General features: G+C 40.6%; 1 long non-coding RNA gene across 1 annotated transcript; it reads left to right on the top strand.

Moving 5' to 3' along the window:
• The first annotated feature begins 2,451 nt into the window (after window positions 1-2,451).
• LOC117308856 (uncharacterized) lies at window positions 2,452-3,736 on the top strand. Its single transcript, XR_004523110.2, has 3 exons — window positions 2,452-2,554; window positions 2,657-2,870; window positions 3,205-3,736. It is a non-coding gene; the product is annotated as an uncharacterized lncRNA (long non-coding RNA).
• Window positions 3,737-18,473: the final 14,737 nt, after the last annotated feature.

Below are 18,473 nucleotides of genomic sequence, written 5' to 3'. Positions count from 1 at the left end.
TTTTCTTTTCTCTAACACCCTGGGATAGTAAAAATACTACCTTGAAAATACAAGGAGGAACAAAGCCCTCATGGATACAGGGGCCACCTTTTCAGTTTTAAACCCTACCAAAATCAAAGCCTCCCTCCCTCGGAGTAATACTTCAATGCACACGGTAGGGGTCTCTAACGTACCTATTAAGGCTCTTAAATCATTACCTTTAGAATTTTATTGACACTTAGGAGAAATTAAAGGAAGACACTCCTTTTTCCTACTAGAAAGTGCCCCTATTCATCTGATCGGTAGAGAGTTTATCAGAAACTCATGAAGCCCATATTTATTTTACTCCTAAAGGGAGAATGTTTTTAGAACTGAAGGATTAATCAGATTTCCTTCATCATATAATATTTGTGACCCATGATGAGGGTGATGCAGAACAAGAAAAATTGCTGGGCTTAGTACCTCAAGGATTACGGGCAATTAATCCTACTGACATTAGAAAAATACATTCCACATAACCCATTAAAATTACCATAGACCAGAACAACCCCCTGCCCAATGTTTGTCAATATCCATTGAGGCAGGAAGCCAGAGAAGGAATAAAATCTTTGATATCAGCTTACATTAATAAAAGTCTTATTGTGCCTTGCATCAGCCTTTGTAACACTCCCATTTTGACTGTTAAAACACTGAATAGCAAAGGTTGAAGATTTGAGCTCTATCAATGCTATTATTAACCCTCACCATTCTGTAGTGCCAAATCTCCACACCTTACTGTTCTATATTCCTGAAAATAACGAGTTCTTTTCTGGGATAGACCTCTGCAGTGCATTCTAGTATCCCTGCACACCCCGATGACCCATCTCTCTTCGCCTTCACTTGGAATGAACAGCGATATACACGGATTGTGATGCCATAGGGCTATACTGAAAGCCACACTTACTTTTCCCAGATATTAAAAGCAGACTTAGAATATCTAGTTTTTCCACATAAGTGATTGTTGATACAATATGTAGATGATTTGTTGTTGTGTTCAAAAACTCTTTGATAAATAGTCAGCAAGATACCCTGTGCTTGCTTCAGAAGCTAGCTACAAAGGGACATAAAGTGTCCAAGAAAAAAGTTACAATTTTGTAAAGCTAATGTGAAATATTCAGGACACATGATATCTAAAGAAGAACTTTTAAGTGATCTAGATAGAATGAAAGGCATTTTGGTGTTTCCCACCCCTAAGACAAAAAGCAATTAAGGGGCTTTCTAGGCCTTGCAGGCTACTACAGAAACTGGATTCCAAATTTTTCCTTACTGGTTCAACCATCATATAGTTTGCTTAAACAAGACCAACCTGGGGACTTCCCTGGTGGCACAGTGGTTAAGAATATGCCTGCCAATGCAGGGGACACAGGTTCGAGCCCTGGTCCAGGAAGATCCCACATGCCATGGAGCAACTAAGCCCATGCGCCACAACTGCTGAGCCTGTGCTCTTAAGAGCCCATGAGCCACAGCTACTGAAGCCCCTGCACCTAGAGCCCGTGCTCCGCAATAAAAAAAGCCACCGGGGCTTCCCTGGTGGCGCAGTGGTTGGGAGTCTGTCTGCCAACACAGGGGACACACGTTCGAGACTTGGTCCGGGAGGATCCCACATGCCGCGGAGCAACTAAGGCTGTGCACCACAACTACTGAGCCTGCGCTCTGGAGCCCGCGTGCCACAGCTACTAAAGCCTGTGCACCTAGAGCCCGTGCTCTGCAGCAGGGGAGGCCACCGCAGTGAGAGGCCCACGCACCGTGGCGAGGAGTAGTCCCCGCTCGCCGCAGCTGGAGAAAGCCCGTGCACAGCAATGAAGACCCAACACAGCCAAAAATAAAAAATTAAAAACAAAAAAAAAGCCACCGCAGTGAGAAGCCTGCACACCGCAATGAAGAGTAGTCCCCGCTCGCCGCAACTAGAGAAAGCCCACACACAGCAATGAAGACCCAACATAGCCAAAAATAAATAAATAAATTTATATATAAAAAAAAGACAAACCTGAACCTCTCTGCTGGGAAACAGAACATTCTGAAGCCACGGCAACCCTTTAAAACCTCCTGGCAAAGGCCCCAGCCCTGGGGCATCCAAATTATGATTCACCTCTTTTCTTTTTTCTTTTTTTTTTTTTTTTTTGGCCACATGGCTTGTGGGATCTTAGTTCCCTGACCAGGGATTGAACCTGGGCCCTGGCACTGAAGTGTCGAGTCCTAACCACTGAACCACCTGGGAATTCCCTACCTTTTTTTCTTTTTATACATGAAAACAAAAGTGTCGCACCAGGAGTATTAACCCAGCAGCCAATAGGATATTACAGCCAACAGCCAGATTAGGTAGCTAAGGGCCTTTCCTCTTGTCTCCAGGCTATCACAGCAACATCTGTGCTGTGTCAGACCGCAGAAGAGATAGTCATCGGTCACCCTTCTCACCATCTTTGTTCCCCACTCCGTGGAAACTTTATTAAACGCTCAGCACACACAACATTATTCAGCAAGCTGATTAACTTCTCATGAAATTGTTTTGCTCTCACTGAACGTAACTTTTTCACAGGTATAACAAACTTAATCCAGCCACTTTGCTCCCAGAAGAATCAGACGTCAATAATGAAAAGCATGATTGTTTTGTTTTAACTGACAATCTTTTCTCTCCTAGGACTGAGCTTCAAGAAAGCCCTATGGATAATCCTGATTTTATATTATTTACCGATGGGTCATATCTGTGAGGACCTCATGGAAAGTACCAGGCTGACCTTGCCACTGTTTCTCCAGTGTATATCCTTGAAAACACTTGCATAATGTCTTTGCTGCTCAACAGTCTGAATTAATAGCACTAACAAGAGCCTGCCAGTTGGCAAAAGGAAAACCTGGTAATATTTACACAGATAGCTGCTATGCTTTTGGGGTGGCACGTGATTTGGCCATGTTTTTGAAACAAAGGGGATTTTTAACATCCTCAGGGCAGCCTATTAAAATTGGGAAACAAGTAGCAGAATTATTAGATGCAAATCTGCTTCTGAGCACACTTGCTGTTATTAGGGTATCGGATCATTCAGAGGCTGACACTGCAGATGCAAAAGGAAACTCTAGCTGATCATGCTACCAAGACAGTGGCTTTACAAAACAAAAACAACCAACTCATGGTTGTTATTTGTTGTCATTTTCAGCCTCCCGGAACTTACTGACATATTGTTAAAATTTCAGGGAATGGTGCCAGAAAGACACCTGGACACAAAAAGGAGGAAGATTCAACCCCAGCAAAGAGTGTTGGATAGGCCCAAATGGGAGGCCTATCCTTCTGTTTGGAGCTCAACTCGCTGAAGGTAACTCATTGGAACCCAGATAAGATGATATTATGGGGTAAACAATATTTTTGGAAGCCTCCTTTTACAACAGTTTGAAAACTCTATTCAAGATGTACCATTTGTGGGCTTCCCTGGTGGTGCAGTGGTTAAGAATCCGCCAGCCAATGCAGGGGACACGGGTTTGAGCCCTGGTACGGGAAGATCCCACATGCCATGGAGCCACTAAGCCCGTGCGCTATAACTACTGAGCCTGTGCTCTAGAGCCCGTGAGCCACAACTACTGAAGCTTGTGCACCTAGAGCCTGTGCTCCACAACAAGAGAAGCCACCGCAATGAGAAGCCCGCACACCGCAACAAAGAGTAGCCCCTGCTCACTGCAACTAGAGAAAGACTGCGTGCAGCAACGAAGACCCAACGCAGCCAAAAATAAAATAAATAAATTTATTTTAAAAAAAGATATACCATTTGTGATCATATATTAAGGCATATACGTGGAACCTAGAAAAATGGTACAGATGAACCGGTTTGCATGGCAGAAATAGAGACACAGATGTAGAGAACAAACATATGGACACCAAGTGGGGAAAGCAGGCTGGGGTGGGGTGGTGCTGGTGCTGGTGGGATGAATTGGGGGATTGGGATTGACAGGTATACACTAATAAGTATAAAATAGATAACTACGAAGAACCTGCTGTATAAAAAATAAATAAAATAAAATTCAGAAAAAAAAGATGTACCATTTGTCCAAAATGTAACGCTAGGAAGTCATTACACAGTTCTCAAGGAAATTTTCCATGACCTGCAAGTCCCTTTGAAATTTGGCATATTGGTTTTATACAAATGCCTCCTTCTCGAGGTTATCAGTATGTTCTTGTTATGATTTGTATATTTTCACACCGGGTTGAGGCATTCCCATGCAGAAGGGCAACAGCATAATCTGCAGGGAAATTGAATTTAGAAAGAGTGATTCCTACTTGGGGAATCCCCTCAGAACTACACAGCTATAGGAGAACTCACTTTACTGGACAAATGGTTAAAGAAATTTGTAAGATTTGCTTGATTATGCAGCATTTCCGTTATGCTTATCACAGCCAACCTTCTGTGTTAGTAGAAAGAACAAATGGCACAGTTGAAACCCAGTTGGTTAAGATTACGGATGCTTATTCCTTACCCTGGCCTAAGGCCCTTCCATCGGTCCTCCTCAACTTCAGATCCACTTCTTTGGGCACACACCATTTGTCTCCTTTTGAGATTATCATGTGGAGAGCAATGAGACTGGAGGAAGGATTATATGAACCTGTATTACTGAAAGGAGATATGCTATATTATTGCAAGGGTCTAACTGAATTATTAACAGGACATCCTAAGCTGGCTTCTGAAGCTTATCACAATATGCCCCATGACCTACAACCAGGAGACTGTGTATGCTGGAAAAGGCACCACTGAAAGACTCTCTCTAATCTAGATGGAAGGCCTTATCAGGTTCTTTTAACTAGCTCCTGCACAGCAAATCTGAAGGGAAGTGACACTTGGATTCATATTTCCCACTTAAAAAGGGCCCCTGCACCAAACTGGTCTATAGTGAGAACTGCTGACCTAAAACTCCTATTAAAATGATGTTCTAAAAGAAAAGAAAGACACCCATGCCAGGACAAGATGAGGGCATAAGAAGTTGACAGCTATCCCCAAATGCCAGACGTGACTCGTTTGATTATTTATAATGTTTTCTTAATTTCTTGGACTTCTGAGCATAAATCAAAGGTTGTTCTGTCATGGGCACAGTCCTACGCAAATTTTAGAAATCAATCCAATTGATGGGTTTCTTGTCAATTAACTATGTCCAATACTTCTGGTTTACTTTGGTGGGATTCTCCTCTCCAAGGTTCTGATTGGATGGCCCTTAGAAAATTTATTTTAGAAGAAAGAAGTTATAGTTATGTCTGGGCCACTGTTGCCATTACTAGATGGGGCCCCTCACTTGGCCAGTCCATCATACTTGCTATGACCCTGGCCATAAATAATTTTCCTTTAAAGTTGCTCAAGCTCAATCAGAACAGTGAGCTAAATTTCAGTTAAAAAATATAACTTATCAATTATTAGTAGGGACCATCCCTCAGTTATGGAATGGATTTATATGGCTAACACCAGATTGTGGTCATTTAAGTTTAAGGGCCTCCTGTGTTGGGAACAATTTAATCATACTAAAGATAATCAACCTAATAAAGACTAGAAAATTAGGCTGGGTGCCTTATGAAAATGCCAATATGTCAGATTGGCTGAAGAAGGCAGAGTAGAATGACGTATGTTCACTCCCTCTTGCGAGAGCACCAGAATCACAACTAACTGCTGAACAATCATCGACAGGAAGACACTGGAACTCACCAAAAAAGATACCCCACATCCAAAGACAAAGGAGAAGCCACAATGAGATGGTAGGAGGGGCGCAATCACAATAAAATCAATTCTCATGACTGCTGGGTGGGTGACTCACAAACTGGAGAACACTTATACCACAGAAGTCAACCCACTGGAGTGAAGGTTCTGAGCTCCACGTCAGGCTTCCCAACCTGGGCGTCCAAAATGGGAGGAGGAATTCCTAGAGAATCAGAATTTGATTGCAGGATTTTGACAGGACTGGGGGAAACAGAGACTCCACTCTTGGAGGGCACACACAAAGTAGTGTGCACATCAGAACCCAGAGGAAGGAGCAGAGACCCCATAAGAGACTGAACCAGACCTGCCTGCTAGTGTTGGAGGATCTCCTGAAGAGGCAGGAGGTGGCTATGGCTCACCAAGGGACAAGGAAACTGGCAGCAGAAGTTCTGGGAAGTACTCCTTGGTGTGAGCCCACCCAGAGTCCACCATTAGCCCCACCAAAGAGCCGGGTAGGCTCCAGTGTTGGGTCACCTCAGGTCAAACAACGAACAGAGAGGGAACCCAGCTCCACCCATCAGCAGACAAGCAGATTAAAGTTTTACTGAGCGCTTCCCAGCTCTACCCACCACCAGCCCCTCCCATCAGGAAACTTGCCTCATCCACCAGAGAGCAAACAGCAGAAGCAAGAAGAACTACAATCCTGCAGCCTGTGGAACAAAAACCACATTCACAGAAAGATAGACAAGATGAAAAGGCAGAGGGCTATATACCAGATGAAGGAACAAGATAAAATCCCGGAAAAACAACTAAATGAAGTGGAGATAGGAAACCTTCCAGAAAAAGAATTCAGAATAAAGATAGCGAAGATGATCCAGGACCTTGGAAAAAGAATGGAGGCAAAGATCGAGAAGATGCAAGACATGTTTAACAAAGACCTAGAAGAATTAAAGAACACCTAGAAGAATTAAAGAACAAACAAACAGAGATGAACAATACAATAACTGAAATGAAAAATACACTAGAAGGAATCAATAGCAGAATAACTGAGGCAGAAGAACGGATAAGTGACCTGGAAGACAGAATGGTGGAATTCACTGCCATGGAACAGAATAAAGAAAAAAGAATGAAAAGAAATGAAGACAGACTAAGAGACCTCTGGGACAACATTAAACGCAACAACATTCGCATTACAGGGGTCCCAGAAGGAGGAAGGAGAGAGAAAGGACCTGAGAAAATATTTGAAGAGATTATAGTCAAAAACTTCCCTAACATGGGAAAGGAAAGAGCCACCCAAGTCCAGGAAGTTCAGACAGCCCAGGCAGGATAAACCCAAGGAGAAACTCACCGAGACACATAGTAATCAAGTTGACAAAAATTAAAAATAAAGAAAAATTATTGAAAGCAACAAGGTAAAAATGACAAATAACATACAAGGAAACTCCCATGAGGTTAACAGCTGATTTCTCAGCAGAAACTCTACAAGCCAGAAGGCAGTGGCATGATATATTTAAAGTGATGAAAGGGAAGAACGTACAACCAAGATTATGCTACCCAGCAAGGATCTCACTCAGATTTGACGGAGAAATCAAAAGCTTTACAGACAAGCAAAAGCTAAGAGAATTCAGGACCACCAAACCAGCTCTACCACAAATGCTAAAGGAATTTCTCTAAGTGGGAAACACAAGAGAAGAAAAGGACCTACAAATACAAATCCATAAAATCTAAGAAAATGGTAATAGGAATATACATATCAATAATTACCTTACACATGAATGGATTAAATGCCCCAACCAAAAGACACAGGTTCTCTGAATGGATACAAAAGTAAGACCCACATATATGCTGTCTACAAGAGACCCACTTCAAACCTAGGGACAAATACAGACTGAAAGTAAGGGGATGGAAAAAGATATTCCATGCAAATGGAAACCAAAAGAAAGCTGGAGTAGCAATCCTCATATCAGATAAAATAGACTTTAAAATAAAGAATGTTACAAGAGACAAGGAAGGACACTACATAATGATCAAGGGATCAACCCAAGAAGAAGATATAACGATTACAAATATATATGCACCCAACATAGGAGCACCTCAATACATAAGGCAACTGCTAACAGCTATAAAAGAGGAAATTGACAGTAACACAATAATAGTGCGGGACTTTAACACCTCACTTACAACAATGGACAAATCATTCAGACAGAAAATAAATAAGGAAACACAAGCTCTAAATGACACACTAGACCAGATAGATTTAATTGACATTTATAAGACATTATATCCCAAAACAGCAGATTACACTTTCTTCTCAAGTGCACACAGAACATTCTCCAGGACAGACCACATCTTGGGTCACAAATCAAGCCTCAGTAAATTTAAGAAAATTGAAATCATATCAAGCATTTTTTCTGACCACAATGCTATGAGATTAGAAATCAATTACAGGGAAAAAAACACAAACACATGGAGGCTAAACAATACGTTACTAAATAACCAAGAGATCACTGAAGAAATCAAAGAGGAAATCAAAAAATACCTAGAGACAAATCACAATGAAAACACGACAATCCAAAACCTATGGGATGCAGTAAAAGCAGTTCTAAGAGGGAAGTTTATAGCAATACAATCCTACCTCAAGAAACAAGAAAAATCTCAAATAAACAATTTAACCTTACACATAAGGGAACTAGAGAAAGAAGAACAAACAAAACCCAAAGTTAGTAGAAGGAAAGAAATCATGAAGATCAGAGCAAAAATAACTGAAATAGAAACAAAGAAAGCAATAGCAAAGATAAATAAAACTAAAATCTCGTTCTTTGAGAAGATAAACAAAATTGATAAACCATTAGCCAGACTCAACAAGAAAAAGAGGGAGAGGACTCAAATCAATAAAATTAGAAATGAAAAAGGAGAAGTTACAACAGACACTGCAGAAATACAAAGCATTCTAAGAGACTACTACAAGCAACCCTATGCCAATAAAAGGGACAACCTGGAAGAAATGGACAAATTCTTAGAAAGGTATAACCTTCCAAGACTGAACCAGGAAGAAACAGAAAATATGAACAGACCAATCACAAGTAATGAAATTGAAACTGTGGTTAAAAATCTTCCAACAAACAAAAGTCCAGGACCAGATGGCTTCACAGGTGAATTCTATCAAACATTTAGAGAAGAGCTAACATCCATCCTTCTCAAACTCTTCCAAAAAATTGCAGAGGAAGGAACACTCCCAAACTCATTCTATGAGGCCACCATCACCCTGATGCCAAAACCAGTCAAAGATGCTGCAAAAAAAGAAAATTACAGACCAATATCACTGATGAATATAGATGCAAAAATCCTCAACAAAAATACTAGGAAACAGAATCCAACAACACATTAAAAGGATCATACACCATGATCAAGTGGGATTTATCCCAGGGATGCAAGGATTGTTCAGTATACTCAAATTAATCAATGTGATACACCATATTAACAAATTGCATAAAAACCATACGATCATCTCAATAGATGCAGAAAAAGCTTTTGACAAAATTCAATACCCATTTATGATTAAAAAAAAAAAACTTTCCAGAAAGTGGGCATAGAGGGAACCTACCTCAACATAATAAAGGCCATATACGACAAACCCACAGTAAATATCATTCTCAATGGTGAAAAACTGAAAGCATTTCCTCTAAGATCAGGAAAAAGACAAGCACGTCCACTCTCGCCATTATTACTCAACATAGTTTTGGAAGCCCTACCCACGGCAATCAGAGAAGAAAAAGAAATAAAAGGAATACAAATTGGAAAAGAAGTAGAACTGTCACTGTTTGCAGATGACATGATACTATACATAGAGAATCCTAAAGATACCAATAGAAAACTGCTAGAGCTAATCAATGAATTTGGTAAAGTTTCAGGACACAAAATTAATGCAGAGAAAACTCTTGCATTCCTATACACTAATGATGAAAAATCTGAAAGAGAAATTAAGGAAATACTCCCATTTACCACTGCAACAAGAAGAATAAAATACCTAGGAATAAACCTACCTAAGGAGGTAAAAGACCTGTATGCAGAAAACTATGACACTGATGAAAGATATTAAAGATGATACCCACAGATGGAGAGATATACCATGTTCTTGGATTGGAGGAATCAATATTGTGAAAATGACTATACTACCCAAAGCAATCTATGGATTCAATGCAATCCCTATCAAATTACCAATGGAATTTTTTATAGAACTAGAGCAAAAAATCTTAAAATTTGTGTGGAGACACAAAAGACCCTGAATAGCCAAAGCAGTCTTGATGGGAAAAAACGAGCTGGAGCAATGAGACTCCCTGACTTCAGACTATACTACAAAGCTACAGTAATCAAGACAATATGGCACTGGCACAAAAACAGAAATATAGATCAGTGGAACAGGATAGAAAGCCCAGAGATAAACCCACGCACCTATGGTCAACTAATCTATGACAAAGGAGGCAAGGATATGCAATGGAGAAAAGACAGTCCCTTCAATAAGTGGTGCTGGGAAAACTGGACAGCTACATGTAAAAGAATGAAATTAGAATCTGACTCCCTAACACCATACACAAAAATAAACTCAAAATGGATTAGAGACGTAAATGTAAGACCGGACACTGTAAAATTCTTAGAGGAAAACATAGGCAGAACACTCTTTAACATAAATCACATCAAGATCTTTTTTTCATCCACCTCCTAGAGTAATGGAAATAAAACCAAAAATAAACAAATGGGACCTAATGAAACTTAAAAGCTTTTGCAAAGCAAAGGAAACTACAAACAAGACAAAAAGCCAACCCTCAGAATGGGAGAAAATATTTGCAAACAAATCAACAGACAAAGGATTAATATCCAAAATATATAAACAGCTCATGCAGCTCAATTTTAAAAAACAAACAACCCAATCTAAAAATGGGCAGAAGACCTAAATAGACATTTCTCCAAAGAAGACATACAGATGGCCAAGAAGCACATGAAAAGCTGATCAACATCACTAATTATTAGAGAAATGCAAATCAAAACTACAATGAGGGATCACCTCACACCAGTTAGAATGGGCATCATCAGAAAATCTACAAACAACAAATGCTGGAGAGGGTGTGGAGAAAAGGGAACCCTCTTGCACTGTTGGTGGGAATGTAAATTGATACAGCCACTATGGAGAACAGTATGGAGGTTCCTTAAAAAACTAAAAATAGAATTACCATATGCCTCAGCAATCCCACTACTGGGCATATACCCAGAGAAAACCATAATTCAAAAAGACGCATGCACCCCAATGTTCATTGCAGCACTATCTACAATAGTCAGGTCATGGAAGCAACCTAAATGCCCATCAACAGACGAATGGATAAAGAAGATGTGGTACATATATAGAATGGAATATTACTCAGCCATAGAAAGGAACGAAACTGGGTCACTTGTAGAGACGTGGATGGATCTAGAGACTGTCATACAGAGTGAAGTAAGTCAGAAAGAGGAAAACAAATATCATATATTAACGCATATATGTGGAAACTAGAAAAATGATACAGATGAACCAGTTTGCAGGGCAGAAGTTGAGACACAGATGTAGAGAACAAACATACGGACACCAAGGGGGGAAAGTGGTGGGGAGCGGGTGGTGTTGGTGGGATGAATTGGGAGATTGGGATTGACATATATACACTAATATGTATAAAATGGATAACTAATAAGAAACTGCTGCATAAAAAATAAATAAAATTCAAAAAAAATTTTAATTAAAAAAATAAAAAATTCTAGATATAAATCTCTTATCAGAAAAAAATAAAAAAGAAAATGCCAATATATCATTTTCCTTAAAGATAGTAATTGGTATGGAACAAATTGGGTCAGGTGACTAGGAATATACTGGGTAGCACCTAATGGAACTCAATGGTTTTGCAGGACCAATCTTTGGCTCTGACCTCCACCAGGCTAGAAAGGAAGGAGTACCCCCAGGATTCCCTTGGGCTCAAGGTCACTTGTGTGCCAATTTAGATATGACTCCAGCAAATTTACCATTAATATGAGCCTGATGGACCAAGAGACCTGTATTCCACTGATATGACCATTTAGCAGCTATTTTTGTCCCTTCAGTAGGATTGGGAGATGTAATGGTCCACAGTGAAGCCTTAACAGAATTCACCCAAAAGCCCTTAAATGACAGTAATCAGGCTCTTAGCCTACTGAATTCTGAGTTTGCTATGATGAGAAAAGTGGTATTACAAAACTGCATGACTCTCAATATCCTTATAACATCTCAAGGAGGCACCTGTACTATGATTCAAATCGAATGCTGCATTTCCATACAGATGAATCCTCTAATACAGCACATTTAATGACCCACAGGAAAAATCGTATTTCTGCCTTAAGTGATCCTATTCCTAGTCTTGGTGACCTTTTAGGGAGCTGGTTTAGTTCATGAAGCTCACGGCGTAAATCCCTACTTATGACTTTATTACTGTTACTAGCTAATATTACTTACTTATATCCTGTTTTATAAGACTGTCGCCTCTTGCATTACCCAATGTATAAGCAGGCCCCTGACAAAATTAATGATGGCTAAACGTTTTGAGGCAACTGATCACATATTTAAGTATATAGAATAATTGTAATAGTGCAACTCTAGATACGGAAGAAACAACAAGGGAAACCATTTCCGGGATCATAATAGAATGGTATGATAGATGATCCAGACAATTTTAGGTTATCAATGGGGCCTAATCCAAAAATAGCACATTGAGTGGCCTATCAATGAAATCCTCATCTGATCTAGGAATGAGACTTCCTAGCGCTGTGGGATAAATTGGTAGTCAAATTCCTCCCAAACCTTGGTTGAATTTATGAAAGAAAGAATGCTGCCTCCTGTTCCAGTTCTACAAGGATCAGGCCATTAGCTACTGCAGTCGCCCACTGACAGTGTGCCCTGACAGGAATTCAGGATAGAGAAAATCAGGAAACATTCTGTGTTTTGGATGCTGGCCCTAGATAGTTAAGATGTATATCTAAGGAATAATTTCAATGAACCCAGACTCTTGCATCTTCCCATACAGAGAAAAACACTAAAATCATTAACCTGAGATACGTTTTTTCTGACTAGCAGTAATCTTTTGATGTTCAACTACATGTTTTTTTCCAGCAAGAAAACCTCCTATATATCCTGGCTCCTCCCTTACCTCTTTGGAGCAGTTCTTCAGAGCTCTCTGAGACACTGCCTCCCAGGCTAGAGTCCTCAGTAAGATTCCCAAATAAAACTTAACTCAGAACTTTGAGGTTGTGCATTTTTCTTCAGCCAACAGGGGGATGGGTTGAGGGCATGGTAAAACATCACAAGGCTTACTGTTCTTACCAATATTCAGTTGTTTTTCTTGAATAAACACTTCTTGAAATGTTTCAAGCCTTTGACTTCCAGAGTTCTAATAAGTTTATTTTGAGAGTTTTTGCTAGTGTTCTCATTGCTTTTATGGAGAAGCAGATTTTTGGGTGGGGAGGGGGTTGTTACTGAACCATCTGGAATGTCTACACCCTGAAGTGAATCACGGATACACAAGATAACTTGCATAAATCTCAAGAGAATTATGCTGATTGAAAAAAAAAATGACCTCAAAAGTTTACATACTATATGATACCATTTATCTAACATTCTTTAAGTTAAAAAAAATTACAGAGATGGATTACAGACTCTGGGTGGAAAAGGTTAGGGAAGTGAGGAGGGAAAAGGCTGTGGTTATAAAAGCACAGCACAAGGGATATTTGTGATAAAACTGTTTTATACTTCAATTGTACTGGTGCTCTAATTTCATGGAATTAAATATACAGACACAAATGTATGCATATAAAAATGGTGCTACCTGAAAACTGGGTTCAACTCTTGCTGTTTGTCAAGCCAAAAGACACAACCAAGCCAAAGATGAGGAGAAATGAAACCAAGCAGGACCCTGTGGGGCTCCTGGGTCCAGAAGCCTTTCTGTGTCCCGATTTCTTGTTTGTAGGGAATAGGCTTCAGCTTCCATGACCTTCCCTGATCTCCAAAGGGCAGATTCAAATAGTTGCTAATCAGGGAAGGGAGGGGATACAGAGAAAAGGGAGGAGCATTCAAGCAAGAATAGTGCAATCTTGGGACAGGATCCTGGTTCTGCCCCAAGGGATACATATAACAATATCTTTGAGCTCTTCTGCAGAACTAAAACCCGGAGCAAATGGAAGATGTCAACTATTATACTTGATGAAGCAGTCTTCATTCCAGAGAGAAGATCACAGCTTGTTAACCCTGAGAATCACAGAAACTCATCAGGAGACCACCTGAGGCCAGATTAAAGGAATGCAGGCCCTGTACACACTCTGACCCTTATCAGCCACCCACACCCCCAACCTTGAACCATTGCTATAAAACTCCTCACTAAATGCCCCCGGGTTGGGACACACAGTTTTGAGGGCACAAGTCTGCTGTGTCCCCCTTTGCTTGGCAAATCAATAAAGCTCTTCTTTTCTACTTCACCCAAAACTCTGAGATTCAATTTGGCACCCAGGCACAGAGGCTGAGTTTTTGGCATCAGAAGGAAGGATTTATTATTACTTGCAGCAAGGAAGGAGAATTCCGGGGATCCTTCCCAAAGCAGTGTCTCCCTGAACAGCAAAATAGGGGAATTTTTAAAAAATAAATTTATTTATTTATTTTTGGCTGCGTTGGGTCTTTGTTGATGCATGCAGGCCTTCTTTAGTTGCAGCAAGCAGGGACTACTCTGTGTTGCAGTGTGCAGACTTCTCAGTGTGGTAGCTTCTCTTGTTGTGGAGCACAGGCTCTAGGTGCGCGGGCTTCAGTAGTTGCGGTGCGTGGGCTCAGTAGTTGTGGCTTGTGGGCTCTACAGCACAGGCTCAGTAGTTGTGGCCCATGGGATTAGCTGCTCCATGGCACATGGGATCTTCCTGTACCAGGGCTTGAACCCATGTCCCCTGCATTGGCAGGTGGATTCTTAACCATGGTGCCACCAGAGAAGTCCCAAAATTAGGGAATTTTTAAGCTAGGGGTACATGCATATTCATGAAGGGACTTGGGCAGTCAACAAGTTTACTTGATTGAAATTTAGTTGAGGTTCAGAAAAGGTCAACATCATCATCCCTTAGGTTCCACTTGATCTGGTGGTTGAGCGCTTCAGGCTAATCTTTTTTTTTTTTTTTAATTAACTTTATTTATTTTTGGCTGAGTTGGATCTTTGTTGCTGTGTGAGGGCAGCAAGCAGGGGCTACTCTTCATTGCGGTGCGCAGGCTTCTCATTGTGGTGGCTTCTCTCATTGCGAAGCACGGGCTCTAGGTGCGCAGGCTTCAGTAGTCGTGGCTTGTGGGCTCTAGAGTGCAGCTCAGTAGTTGTGGCGCACAGGCTTAGTTGCTCTGGGGCATATGGGATCTTCCTGGACCAGGGCTTGAACCTGTGCCCCTGCATTGGCAGGCGGATCCTTAACCACTGCGCCACCAGGGTAGCCCCCCAGGCTAATCTTTACCCTTGAAACAGAACTGGAGTCTTCACAACAGATATATTATCTTTGCTATTGTTACTTCTCTTGCCTAATAACAGTCATTTGTTTCTGCATCCTTTGTCCCCTTAAGATCATTAATTACTGAGACCTGTTCAAGGGCAAACATTGTGGCCAGGCTTAGATCACAAGATGGTTTAAGCCAAACATAACCTCTCTTCTGTGAAAAAAGCCATGCCTGGTTCTCTTTCTCCAGGGATCCCCTGCCCTTCTGCTTACAGTGGTAATATATGAATGTAACTGGTTTGTATCAATGTTAATTTCTTGGTTGTGACTAGAACTAAACAAGATGTTACCACTGAGGGACACTAGGTGAAAAGTTTATGAGATCTCTATTATTACTTACAACTGCATATGAATGTACAATTATCTCAAAATTTAAAAAAATTAAAGCAAAAAAAGAATATGGCACACGGTATTTCTGGTATTTTTAAAAAAATCAAATTGTAGTCTCATTGGTGTTTCAAAAATTATAGATATGAATAATCCTAGGATAAGCTGAACAAGACAAAGATTCATCGAGGTTCTCTGGATGTGCTGGAACTTAGTTAAAACTGAACACAGCACATTCCTTATCCTTCATATTACTGTAAATAAAAATTGGGGATTCTGGTGTTCAAAATCTTATCTATTCTGAAAAAATTTTCAAGGTACTGCTCATAAAACATGTCTCCAGTATGCTATTCCAAAGAATTTAACGTAATTTTGTCAGACTTACATTCAAGGCAAAATGGATACAACCTATGTTGATTTTTTTAAATGTTGTATCTACTATAAGATTTGAGGAATATACATACTTAGAAGAATTTAGAGGAATGACATATTTAGAGGAATTCTTGTTTTAGAGATATTATGTGTTCATCAAAAAGACACTAACAGTTACCTCAGTTATAAAAGGCTATGGGTAGGGAATTCCCTGGTGGTCCAGTGGTTAGGACTCTGTGCTTTCACTGCTGAGGGTGTGGGTTCGATCCCTGGTCAGGGAACTAAGATGCATCCTTCAAAAAAAAAATCTGTGGGTAAGTGACATCCATGGAAGCTTGGACTCCACAGATCTTATTTTATTTAATTTACTATTCTTTCTAAAATTTATTCTATACCTTTCAGGTATAGAAAGGTCACAATGAAAATAAAAACAAATATTGGCCTTCAAGAATGCCTGCTCCCAGTGCTGACCAAATTTAGTAACTTTAGCCCAAAACACGTCTCTACAAAGAGTCTATGGAATGCTCTGTGATAGCTCTTCAAAATGACATTATCAAATGAGTGTCCATTTTGGACAAAAAAAATAGAATGTGGAACATTAAAAACAGGATGAACTTTGTCCTATTCTGGCCCCCACTGTTACTCTTGCATATGCAACATAATATCACTATTTCCTCCAACGAAGCATTTTATTACTATGTTTTAAGATATAATTGAAATATAACATTGTGTAAGTTTAAGGTATACAAATAGTTGATTTGATATATTTACATAGTGCTATATGATTACCACTGTAGTGTTAGCTAACACTCCTATCATATCCCATAATTATCATTTCTTTTTTGTGGTAATAACAATTAAGATTGAGTCTCTTAGCAACTCTGAAGTTTAAAATACAGTATTGTTGGGACTTCCCTGGTGGTCCAGTGGTTAATATTCCAGGCTTCCACTACAGGGGGCATGGGTTTGATCCCTGGTTGGGGAATTAAGATCCTGCCTGCCACGAGGCAAAGAAAAAAAAAAAGAAAATAAAATACAGGGGGGCAGAGTCAAGATAGTGGAATAGGAGGATGCAGAGTACACGTCTCCTCACAGATAAGGCACCTACCAGGCACTAGTGGGGGACCTTGGACACCTATGGGGATGGGAGGAACCCCCGTGCAACCGGGTAGGACATGGTGGGGGAGGGAGAGGGGAGGACAAGTGGAGGTGGGAGGGGACTGGTGACCCCAAGGGGTGGCTGGAGGAGAGGAGGGGTTCCCACACTTGGAGGGGCCCATTCATGGCGAGGGAATCAGCGGGGACAAGAAGAGATCTCTGGGGGATCGGAGCATTAGAAGGGAATGCAGCCAGCATTTCCCCCACACATTCGGGCCCCAGGGAGCCTGCTGGGGTCCCACAGGCCTGAACCTCCACCCTCCGAGGCCCCTTCAGGCCCCGCTCTACCTAAGCCCTGCTCCTGCCTAAGCTAAGACCTTTTCCGGCCCCCCCCCCCCGCCCGCCTTTTTTTTTTGCTGTAGTGGTTCTGTTTTGTCTTGTTGTTGTTGTTTCATTTACATTTTAATTTTTTAAGTGTATTTTTTACTTTTCTAATTTTATTGTATTTTTTAATTCTTTGTTATTGTTCTGCTCTTTTTTTTTGGCTGTGCCATGCAGCTTGCAGAATCTTTGTTTCCAGGCTGGGGGTCAGTCCTGAGCTCCTGTGGTGGGAGCACTGAGTCCAAACCACTGGACTAACAGAGAACCTCAGACCCAAGAATATTAATTGGAGTAAGGTCCCCCAGAGGTCCTTATCTCGGCTCCAAGACCCAGCTCTACCCACCTGCCTGCAAACTCCAGTGCTGGACGCCTCAGGCCAAACAACCAGTAATACAGGAACACAGCCCTACCCCTCAAAAAAAAAAAAAAATGCGGCAACAAAAAATAAGTTACAGACAAAGGAGCGAGGTAAAAACCCACAAGACCAAATAAATGAAGAGGAAATAGGCAAACTACGTGAAAAAGAATTCAGAGTAATGATAGTAAAGATGATCCAAAATCTCGGAAATAGAATGGAGACATGGATTGAGAAAATACAAGAAATGTTTAACAAGGACCTAGAATAACTGAAGAACAAACAAACAGTGATGAACAACACAATAACTGAAATGAAAAATACACTAGAAGGAATCAATAGCAGAATAACTGAAGCAGACGAATGAATAAGTGAACTGGAAGATAGAATGGTGGAAATAACTACCAGGGAGCAGAATAAAGAAAAAAGAATGAAAAGAATTGAAGACAATCTCGGAGACCTCTGGGACAACATTAAATGCACCGACATTCGAATTATAGGGGTCCCAGAAGAAGAAGAGAAAGAGAAAGGGTCTGAGAAAACATTTGAAGAGATTATAGTCAAAAACTTCCCTAACATGGGAAAGGAAATAGCCACCCAAGTCCAGGAAGCACAGAGAGTCCCATACAGGATAAACCCAAGGAGAAACAGACCAAAACACATAATAATCAAACTAAGAAAAATTAAATACAAAGAAA

This window comes from Tursiops truncatus, chromosome 18 (assembly GCF_011762595.2).
Source record: "Tursiops truncatus isolate mTurTru1 chromosome 18, mTurTru1.mat.Y, whole genome shotgun sequence".
NCBI lineage: Eukaryota > Metazoa > Chordata > Mammalia > Artiodactyla > Delphinidae > Tursiops > Tursiops truncatus.
Note: the sequence above shows the minus strand (reverse complement) of the source record. Positions and strands in the feature narration are given on the sequence as shown.